The 11,354-nt window shown below is 46.1% G+C and overlaps 1 protein-coding gene across 2 annotated transcripts in view; it reads left to right on the plus strand.

Moving 5' to 3' along the window:
* TMCO4 (transmembrane and coiled-coil domains 4) overlaps nucleotides 1-11,354 on the plus strand; it is a 129,868-nt gene that overhangs the window by 4,990 nt on the left and 113,524 nt on the right. Inside the window, exons 2-3 of one of the 2 annotated variants that reach the window (XM_011934009.1) lie at nucleotides 5,752-5,872; nucleotides 8,673-8,764. The gene's annotated coding sequence lies outside the window, so the exon portion shown is untranslated. The remainder of the gene's footprint in view (nucleotides 1-5,751; nucleotides 5,873-8,672; nucleotides 8,765-11,354) is intronic. The other variant, XM_011934008.1, reaches the window with a different exon arrangement.

Genomic DNA, 11,354 nt, shown 5'->3' on the forward strand with positions numbered 1-11,354 from the left:
ATGGGGTTTCACCATGTTGTCCAGGCTAGTCTTGAACTCCTGACCTCAGGTGATCCACCCAACCTCAGCCTCCCAAAGTGCTGGGATTACAGATGTGAGCCACTGCGTCTGGCCCTAATTTTTTTTTAATGTAAAAATTGTGATAAAATACACATACCATGAAATTTACCGTTGTAAATTTCTGTGAGTTGTCTCATTGTAATCTTCTGTGAGTCTCAGTTTTCTCATCTGTAAAATGGGGACGATTGTCTCTTCTTCATAAAGTTGTTGGGAAGCTGAAGTGGGATCATGGAAGTAGGCCCCAGAAAATCGAAGCTGATTTTATTATTAAACTGTGCTTTTGGAAAAGGGCACACATTTTAAGTGTGTAGTTCAGTAATGTCAAGTATATTCACATCGTTGTGCAACAAATCTCTAGAACTTTCCAACTGGCAGATCTGAAACTCCACACCCATTAAACAACCAACTCCCTCCCCTGTTCCTGCTCCCCACAGCCACTGGCAACCACCATTCATTTTACTTTCTCTCTCTATGAATTTGACTACTCCTCATACCTCACAGAAGTGGAATTGTACAGCATTTATCTTTTTGTGACTGGCTTATGTCATAACTTCTCAGGGTACATTCATCATTCATGTTGTAACATGTGTCAGAATTTCCTTCCTTTTTTTCCTTTTTTTTTTTGAGACGGAGTCTCGCTCTGTCACCCAGGCTGGAGTGCAGTGGCGCGATTTCCGCTCACTGCAAGCTCCACCTCCCAGGTTCATGCCGTTCTCCTGCCTCAGCCTCCCAAGTAGCTGGGACTACAGGCATCTGCCACCACGCCCGGCTGGTTTTTTGTATTTTTTAGTAGAGACAGGGTTTCGCCATGTTAGCCAGGATGGTCTCAATCTCCTGACCTCGTGATCCGCCCGTCTTGGCCTCCCAAAGTGCTGGGATTACAGGCTTGAGCCACCGTGCCTGGCCTATAACCTTCCTTTTTTAAGACTGAATAATGTTCCACTGTGTGTATGGATCATATTTTGTTGATCTATTTGTCTGTAGATGGGCATTTGGGTTGCTTCCAACTCCTGGCTATTGTGAATAATTTTGTAAACATGGGTGTACAAATATCTTTTGGAGACCCAGCTTTCAGTTGTTTTGCATATATACCCAGAAGTGGCATTGCTGAATCATGTGCTGTTATAATTTGGAGGTGGGGTATTGAGGGTTCCCCCCTGGGTCTTATTTAGCCCATCACTCTGGGGCTCTGGGGGGCAGTTTGAAAACCAGTGGGTCAAATGGACTATTACAGACTTTGCCATTTCTCCCACTTCCTTCTCAGGCAAATTTGTCTCTGTAATTATTTTGTAGTTATCCCAAGTGGAAACCACCGTTCAGTCAACAAATGTTGCTGAGTTCCCACTGTGCTTACCTGTGAGCAGAGGGAGACAGAAGGTAAATGTAAATGAGTAACTGATACAGAATTGGGAGGCTGGTGTGTGCTGTGGACAAAGTAGAGCATCTGGGTAAAGGGGCTAGAACGGGCAGTGGGCAGGGTGGCTGCACCGAAGTGTGAGATTTGATCTCAGACAGGAAGGAGGTGAGGGAGTTGGCTGTGTGCTTATTTGGGGGATAAGCATTCCTAGCTGTGGGAACGGCCAATGCAAAGGCCGTGAGGTGGGAGCATGCCTGGTGGGGTCCAGGAGCTGCAGGGAAGAAGGTGTGGCTGGGGCAGCATGGGAGAGGCGGTGGGGGTGAGGGGCAGAGAGGCCACTCAGGCCGATTGCAGCAGCCCCATCACCATTGTAAGGACCTTGACTTTGAGAAGGGAGTCTTGGAGGGTTTGGAGCAGAGGAGGGGCATGGCCTGACTCTGAGATGGTGCTCTCTGGGTGCTGTGTATGAACAGCTGGGGTGAGGGCAGAAAAAAACAGATGTGTGGAGAGGTGTGACCCAGTAAGAGGTGGTGGTGATTAATACCCGCCAGAGGAAGGAAGAGAGCAGTGGTAAATGTGGGCACACATCACAGGGCCTGGGTGTCCACCCCAATGGCACTGTCACCCCACCCACCTTCCTGCCCCTCCAGACCGCTGACGCGAGGGTGGGAGGGGAGCTTTCCTTCCGTGCCAGCATCTCTGTTTTCTTCTGGTCTGCAATGTGATTGTCCAAAACCCTCTGGGTTCTTCTATGTTGGAACTGTTGCCATGGAGACCTCCTGAGATGCCTCACTGACCTCCAGCTTCCAATTTGACTTCGGATAGAGGTGTGGAATAAATGGGTATCTCTTCTAAATGGCTGCAGAGGGTGCTAACCTGGGCCCGTCTAGACTCTGCCCTTCTAGGAGCATCTCAAGATTGTCTTATTTTGGCTGTGGGGTGCATGTGTATTGTAACCTTCAACTATGCTCTGTGGCATTTCTGGCCTAAGGATGGTGCCATAGCTTTACGTGTTGTAAATGATTTCTTAGCCAAATGCTTTTCTTTCTCCTTGGCCCCAGAATAATTAGTCTTCAGCCTTCCCGTGACATTGTAGCCATCTCCCTATTAATGGTTATTTTACTGCACAGCAGAATCATTTAAAAACTCAACTGTGATCAGAAAAAGGAGAGAGAAAGCCTGGTGGGGTCCAGGAGCTGCAAGGAGCAGGGTATGGCTGGAGCAGCATGGGAGAGGCGGCACACTAATATAATCACTTACCCACACTAATATAAGTCACATCAAATTTGACCTTGAGGCTGGGCATGGTGGCTCACGCCTGTAATCCCAGAACTTTGGGAGGCCAAGGTGACAGGATCACTTGAGCCAGGTGTTCGAGACCAGCCTGGCCAACGTGGTGAAACCCTGTCTCTACTAAAGATACGAAACTTGGCCAGGCATCGTGGTGTGCACCTGTAATCCCAGCTACTTGGGTGGCTGAGACAGGAGAATTGCTCAAACCCAGGAAGTGGAGGTTGCAGTGAGCCCAGATTGTGCCACTGCACTCCAGGTTGGGAAACAGAGTAAGACTTTGTCTCAAAAACAAACAAACAAACAAACAAAAAACTGACCTCGAGCTTCACTGACTGCTCCAAGGGGGGGAAAAAAGGCCAGAGCTGGCTGGCATGTAAAGAAAAAATAAAAGTTCATTCTTGCATGTGATCTTCTAAAGGCCCAGGTCATGGAGTTTTAAGGACGATTTAAAGGATTTTCAAAGATGGTATTGACCATGTTTGATTTTCTCCATGGTGCTGACTTTGGAATTTTTCATCTCTCCAAGAAGAAATCCAATGGTATTGTTTATGGCATCAGTCAACAAATATTCAGAGGGCCCACTGTGGGTGCTTGTGGAGCTGAGGTCAGATATTTATGGAATGTCTCACTCCCCCCACTACTTACAAAAATGACCCAGTCAGCATTTTCTTTGTTGACAGATGATGTGACTGGCTAGACACAAGTCATAATCGTAGCATATCCAAACAAGCTCCCATTCCAGAATGACCCCTGTCCAACCTGGGTCTGGGCTGTGCAGCCGAGCTGTAGGCATGGGTTTGACCTGTTGTTCTCATTCTATATCTGTTGTTTCCTTGGAGAGCGCGTCCTCTTCTAGGTCAAGTGTGGGTCTTTCTTGGAGTTCCTCGGTGTAGTACTCCATTTTCATGCTGCCGATGAAGATGTACCCGAGACTGGGTGATTTATAAAGAAAAAGATGTTTAATGGACGCATAGTTCCATGTGCCTGGGGAGGCCTCACAATCACGGCGGAAGGTAAAAGGCACGTCTTACATGGCGGCAGGTAAGAGAGAAGTGAGAACCAAGCGAAAAGGGGTTTCCCCTTATAAAATCATCAGATCTCCTGAGAATTACTCACTGTCACGAGAACAGCACAGGAAAGACCCACCCCCATGATTCAGTTACCTCCCACCAGGTCCCTCCCATGATGTGGGAATTGTGGGAGCTATAATTCAAGGTGAGATTTGGGTGAGGACACAGCCAAACTATATCATTTGGTGTCTTCACAGTACCCGGGACAAGAACCTCAGGAGGCTACCAGGAGCTGGGAGCTCCTCCTTCCGTCAGTGACTCCTCAGCCCCAGGGCGCTGCTGGACCAGGCCTGTGTGTCTTAGGTGGCCCCAGGGCACAGAGGTACTGCTGGTCCTGACAGAAGGGACTTTTTCTCGTCTCAGGAATATAGCACTCTCTTAGAATCAGTGTAACTTCTCAGACACACTTAAGATCCAGTTTTACTTTGGACTGGATCCTGATCCCAAATCAGATCAAGGGGTGGAGGCCCCCAAGGACCAGACACACAGCAGGTGGCGCATCTCCCACCCCACAGCTGCCCCTACACTTGTGCAGCTGGAAAAGTTTGGGGTCCCAGCCTGTCCAGTTGGACAATTCATAGGGTTGAAACCATGGGCTCCCCCATTCCGGCATCATGGAGAGCTGAGAAGCTGAGAATTGCCCTGTCTGTCCCACCAACCCTTGTTCATTTCTTTTTCTTCTCTTTGTTTTTAAGTTCTGGGATACATGTACAGGATGTGCAGTTTTGTTACATAGGTAAACATGTGCCATGATGGTTTGCTGCAACTAGCAGCCCATCACCTAGGTATTGAGCCCAGCATGCATTCGCTCTGTTACCTAATGCTCTCTCTCCTTGCACCCCACCCGCTGACAGGCCCGTGTGTGTTCTCCTTCCTGTGTCCATGTGTCCTCATTGTTCAGCTCCCACTTATAAGTGAGAACATGTGGTGTTTGGTTTTCTGTTCCTGAATTAGTTTGCTGAGGATAATGGCTCCCAGCTCCACCCACATCCCTGCAAAGGATATGATCTCATTCCTTTTAATGGCTGCATGGTATTCCATGGTGTATATGTACCACATTTTCTTTATACAGTCTATCATTGATGGGCATTTGGGCCGATTCCTTGTCTTTGCTATTGTAAATAGTGCTGCAATGAACATACACGTGCAGGTATCTTTGTAATAGAATGATTTATGTTCCTTTGGGTGTGTACCCCGTAATGAGATTGCTGGGTCAAATGGTATTTCTGCTTCTAGATCTTTGAGGAATCGCCACACCATCTTTGACAATGGTTGAACTAACTTACATTCCCACCAACAGTGTAAGAGCATGCCTATTTCTCTGCAGCCTCGCCAGCATCTGTTGTTTCCTGACTTTTTAATAATTGCCATTCTGACTGGCATGAGATGGTATCTCATTGTGGTTTTGATTTGCGTTTCTCTAATGATCAGTGATGTTGAGCTTTTTTCATGTTTCTTGGCAACATGAGTGTCTTTTGAGAAGTGTATGTTCATGTCCTTTGCCCACTTTTTAATGGGGTTGTCTGTTTTTTGCTTGTAAATTTGCATAAGTTCCTTGTAGAGTCTTGATATTAGACATTTATCAGATGGATAGATTGCAAAAAACTTTCTCCCACTCTGTAGGTTGCTTGTTCACTCTGATGATAGTTTCTTTTGCTGTGCAGAAGCTCTGTAGTTTAATCAGATCTCATTTGTCAGTTTTTGCTTTTGTTGCAATTGCTTTTGGTGATTTCGTCATAACATCTGTGCCCATGCCTATGTCTTGAATGGTATTGCCTAGATTTTCTTCTATGGTTTTTATAGTTTGGGGTTTTACATTTAAGTTTTTAATCCATCTTCAGTTAATTTTTGTGTACGGTGTAAGGAAGGGATCTAGTTTCAATTTTCTGCATATGGCTAGCCAGTTCTCCCAGCATCATTTACTAAATAGGGAATCTCTCTCTCTTTTTTTTTTTTTTTTTTTTTTGAGAGAGTCTCACTCTGTTGTCACCCAGGCTGGAGTCCAGTGGCAGGATCTCAGCTCACTGCAGCCTCTACCCCCAAGGCTCAAGTGATTCTCCTACCTCACCCTCCCGAGTAGCTGGGACTGCAGGTACTCACCATTGTGCCTGGCTAATTTTTATATTTGTTGTAGAGATGGGGTTTTGCCATGTTGTCCAGGCTGGTCTCGAACTCCTGGGCTCAAGAGATCCATCCTCGGCCTCCCAAAGTGCTGGGATTACAGGTGTGAGCCACTGCACCTGGCCTCTTTTTCTTACTGACAAGATCTATTGGTCAAATGTGTGGGACTTAACTGTGAACTCACCCCCACTGGTTTGGCTGGGCCACATGGGCCCAGGGCTTTCTGAGATAAAACACTCCCCTTCTAAGGATCAAGAGGCCAGAATTATTTCTGATTAAAAGTTTGTTTTTGTTTTTTTTTTTTTTACATTATAAAAGCACCAATAAGCTCATGACAGAAATGCTAAAAATATAGAAAAATAGAAAGAACAGAAACCAATCACCTCTAGTCCCTCAGCCCCACCAACCAAGAGACAATGATCATAAACATTTTGATGTATTTCCTTCTGATCTTTTTGCTCTGTGAAACATGTTTTATTTTTTATTGTTATTTATTTATTTATTTATTTATTTAAGACAGAGTCTGACTCTGTCACCCAGGCTAGAGTACAGTGGCGCAGTCTTGGCTCACTGCATTCTCTGCCTCCTGGGTTCTAGCAATTCTCCTGCATTAGCCTCCTGAGTAGCTGGGATTACAGGCATGAACCACCACACCCAGCTAACTTTTGTATTTTTAGTAGAGATGGGGTCTCGCCATGTTGGCCAGGCTGGTCTTGAGCTCCTGACCTCAGGTGATGTGCCTGCCTCGGTCTCCCAAAGTGTTGATATTACAGATGTGAGCCACCACACCTGGCTGAAGCATGTTTGTTTTTTAATTTAATTTTTTTTTTTTTTGAGACAGAGTCTTGCTCTGTCACCCAGGCTGGAGTGCAGTGGTGTGATCTTGGCTCACTGCAAGCTCCGCCTCCCAGGTTGACACCATTCTTCTGCCTCAGCCTCCCAAGTAGCTGGGACTACAGACGCCCACCACCACGCCCGGTTAATTTTCTGTAGTTTTAGTAGAGATGGCATTTGTTAGCCAGGATGGTCTCGATCTCCTGACCTCATGATCCGCCCACCTTAGCCTCCCAAAGTGCTGGGATTCCAGGCATGAGCCACTGCACCCAGCCAAAACATGTTTTAAAAACATAACTAGAGTCATATTGTATATTCAGTTTAATTCTGGTCTACCGTCTCTCTAGAACAAAATTATTCCTGATTTGTAGCATTTGCCAATTTCTGTGATGTAAATATTCCCAACATGCCAATGTCACTGGACACAGGGTTGGAAGGAGAAGCACAGAACTGATTGTCACCAGCTGGTGTGAGCTGGCACCAGTGCAGCATGTTGTAATTTTAAATTATTATTTTCCGATCTCAAAATCAACACTTACTGTTAATAATTCATAAAACACAGATATATAAAGAAAAAATTAAAATCATCCAGAATCCAATCCGGGTCTCTGCCTACCTGGAGTTAGCCACTGCCAGCATCCTGTGCATGTCCAAACAGTACCCTCTCTATGGATAGAGACCTGCACAAAATAACTTTCTAGAGAGTTCAAAAGCAATGTGAATTTATGGCAGAAAATTTGGGAGAAATACAGAAAAGTCTCTGGTATCTCTGAATGGCAATTCAGAGATAATTTTGAAGGATGTTTTTCCAGTCATTTTTCTCCTCTCCATTGCTTTAACATGATTGGACTCATAGTGTGAATATTCAATTTTTAGGCACAGTACAGGTTCATTCTCATGCTGGGGAGGAAGGCAACCTCTAGGAGAAGGGCATTCCCACTGATAACTTAATAAAAACCCCACTGAAGCTTAAAGAAGTAAAAAATATTATTTTCACTGGCATTGAAAATGGCACTAAAGACTGGGCGCAGTGGCTCACGCCTGTAATCCTAGCACTTTGGGAGGCTGAGGCGGGCAGATTGCCTGAGCTCAGGAGTTCAAGACCAGCCTGGGCAACATGGCAAAACCCCGTGTCTACTAAAAATATGAAAAATTAGCCAGGCATGGTGGTGCGCTCCTGTGATTCCAGCTACTCAGGAGGCTGAGGCACAAGAATCACTTGAACCCAGGAGGCAGAGGTTGCAGTGAGCCGAGATGGCACCACTGCACTCCAGCCTGGGCGACAGAGCCAAACTCTGTCTCAAAAAAAAAAAAAGAAAAAGAAAAGAAAAAGAAAATGGCACTAAGGATGAAGCTCAAATTATTTGAAATTTTGGGGGACCCAGATTTTGGGTCCTGAGATCTCCTTTGGGTAATTCCAGATGCTTGGCCCTTCGTCCATCTCCCTTCCCCATCTGATGCTCCATTGGCATGTGAGAATGGGAGTGCCTTTAGGGAGAAAAATAGGAAAATCTAGCTCTTGCTTAAGCCTAAAAGCTAATTCATTCCTCAGTTCATATGACTGGCATTTTCTGAGCGCACACTCTGTGGTTAGGCACCAGGTACAGATGTGGAGGCAACACGGTGCCTGCCCAGGAGCTGGATGCAGTGACCACAGCTCAAGGTACGAAGAGTTGAACAAGGACATTAAATGAGACCGTCCATGGAAAGTGGCAGGGCTGTGTGGGGCACATGGTGAGTGCTCAGCAGTGGTAGCTGCCTGCCTTACCACTCTGCTGAGAAGAGCATCGCACATCAAGGAACATGCAGGGCAAGGGCCCAGAGGAGCTCAGGCTCCCCTGAGCTTTAGCTAACCAGCCAGCTCGCTCTGCTGTAGCCTTCCCCAGATCCCACACTCTGTGGACCCACAGGCTGGTTTTTCTGGTTTGCTCCCACAGGGCAATTTGCATATTTCTCCGAAGAACTATCCAGAACCTGAGCAGCCTGTCTTCAAACAGAAAGAGGCCCGCAGCTGTTTCTTGACATCTGGGTAAGTATTGAAGGTTTCTTTTCCTTCAGAAGCCCCTAGTTATTATTTAAAATGGTCGTCTTTCTGAGTTTACATTTTCTGTCTCCCTCTCTAGAATATAATCTCCCCAAAGGGGGGTCTTTATGTACCTGGCTTAGTCACCACTGTAGTGGGGCTAATACATGTTTATTAGATTCATTAACCCATTAAGAGGTCAATATTCATTTATAATTTACTTTTGCCTCAAGAAAAGGTTTTTAAAATTCTATAGAGATGTTCCAGTACGTTTTTTAAAACTTTTTATTTTAAAATAATTATAGGCTCACGGGAAGTTGCAAATATAGTACCAAGAGGTTCCATGCACCCTCATTCAGCCTCCCGCATGGCCGTTGCCTTTACAAGGAAGCCAAATTCCTTAGTGAGACGAACTTGGCCCTGCCTGGGGCAGCTCTTGGCAGCTTCCACTCCCACCTCATTTCTTCACACCCACCCATTGTCCAAGCCTTGGCTGCACCAAACATCTTTTTGTTCTTCAAAAGCATTTCTCCTCTACCTCTGGGTCTTGCCATGTGCTTTTCCCTTTGTCAAAGACGTGCCCACCCCACCCCTGTCTGATTCACTGCTTGTTCAGGTCTCAGCTTTACCATCACCTTCTCCAGGGAGCCAGTGCTGGGTTCAGGGTCCCCGTCTTGGGATCCCTCTGTCTCTCATGTTTCCCCTGTCACGGTGTTTATCACACGGATTGTCATTGTCTGTTTTTTCTGTTTGTTTTGGTTTGTTTTTCTTTGAGAGACAGGGTCTTGCTTTGTCACCAGGCTGGAGTGCAATAGTGTGATCACGGCTCACTGCAGCCTCAACTTCCTCAGACTCCTGGACTTAAGCGATCCTCCTGCCTCAACCTCTTGAGTAGCTGGGGCCACAGGCATGCTCCACCATGCCTGGCTAATTTTTAAATTATTATTATCTTTGTAGAGACAGAGTCTCGCTTTGTTGCCCAGGCTCCTCCAGTCCTTCTGCCTCAGCCTCCGAAAGCTCTGGGATTACAGGCGTGAGCCACTGTGTCCAGCCACCATTGTCTGTGCATTTGTCTGTCTCTACCACCATACTGTTTCCTCTAAGGAATACCTCTCCACCCATCCTGTGACTTCTGCAGGCCCCTGCTGGAATGACACCTTTCATCCACGTATATTAGCCAACCCCACTTCACCCCATCACTTCATATCCCCTCACCCTGCCTAACTGTTCCTCCCCTGACCACTTCCTGAAGGAATGTTTACCGATGTGTTGAGTGGGCTGCTGAGGGCATGGATTCTGCAGCCAGACCTCCTGAGTGTGTGTCTTGGTTCTACCGCTTATTAGCTCTGTGACCTTGACCAACTTAGGTCGCTTTGTCATTATGTATTGGCATATTATTGCCTATCTCCCACCAGAATGTCAGCCCCTTAAGAGCAGGGAACTTGTCAGTTTCATCCTCTGATCTGCACTAAGGCCCAGAACAGGGCTTCCCACATCCTAGCCCCCTCTTCATTCATCCAGCAAGTATTTCCTGAATGCCTGCAGTGATCTAGGGCCTGTCCAGAAAGCTAGGGGTGTGGCAGTGAAAAAACAACCAGGGAACTGCCTTAAGAAACTTCTATACTCTTTGTATACACAGGTAAAGAAATAATTTAAAAAAAAAAACATTTTAGATTAGAATGAGTATGATAAAAATTTAAGAGGGTGCTGGGATAGAAGACAGAGATATTAGGTTGGTGCAAAAGTAATTGTGGGTCTTGCTATTAAATTGCAAAAAACCACAGTTACTTTTGCACCAACCTAGTACTATAGACTGGGTGGTCAGGGAAGGTCTCTCAGAGGAGGTGACATCTGGGCTGAGGCCAGATGATGTGATGGTCAGGGAAGGGTATTCCTGGTGGGGAGAATAGCAGGTGCAAGGGCCTGGAGGGGACGAGCAGAAAGACAGTGTGGCTGTAGCGTAGTGAACAAGACCAGTGTGGGGACATGAGATGGAGTTTAGTGGCAGGCAGCAACTGGATTGCACAGGACTTTTAAGCTTGTCCAATCTTCGGCCTGTGGGCCGCATACAGCCCAGGACAGCTTTGAATGCGGCCCAACACAAATTCGTAAACCTTCTTAAAACATTATGAGGTTTTCTTGCGATTTTTTTTTTTTTTAGCTCATCAGCTATCATTAGTGTTAGTGTATTTTATGTGTGGCCCAAACCAATTCTTCTTCCAGTGTGGCCCAGGAAAGCCAAAAGATTGGACACCCCTCTTAGGCCATTATACCAGGATTGGGATTTATCCTGATGTGATGGGAGGCCTTTGCAGGCTTTTAAGCAACCTAGTGACATGATTGGTCCATGTAGCAAAAAGGTCACTGAGGCCACTATGTAGAGAATGCATTGTAGGGCATCAGGAGAAATTGTATTGAATGAATGAATGAATTTGGTCAAAGTTTAGCTTTATTATTATTATTTTGTTAGATGGAGTCTTGCTCTGTTGCCCAGACTGGAGTGCAGTGGCACAATCTCAGCTCACTGCAACCTCTGCCTCCCAGATTCAGGTGATTCTCCTGCCTCAGCCTCCCGAGTAGCTGGGATTATAGGCAC

This window comes from Colobus angolensis, unplaced genomic scaffold, assembly GCF_000951035.1.
Source record: "Colobus angolensis palliatus isolate OR3802 unplaced genomic scaffold, Cang.pa_1.0 Scaffold130, whole genome shotgun sequence".
In the NCBI taxonomy this organism is placed as follows: Eukaryota; Metazoa; Chordata; class Mammalia; order Primates; family Cercopithecidae; genus Colobus; species Colobus angolensis.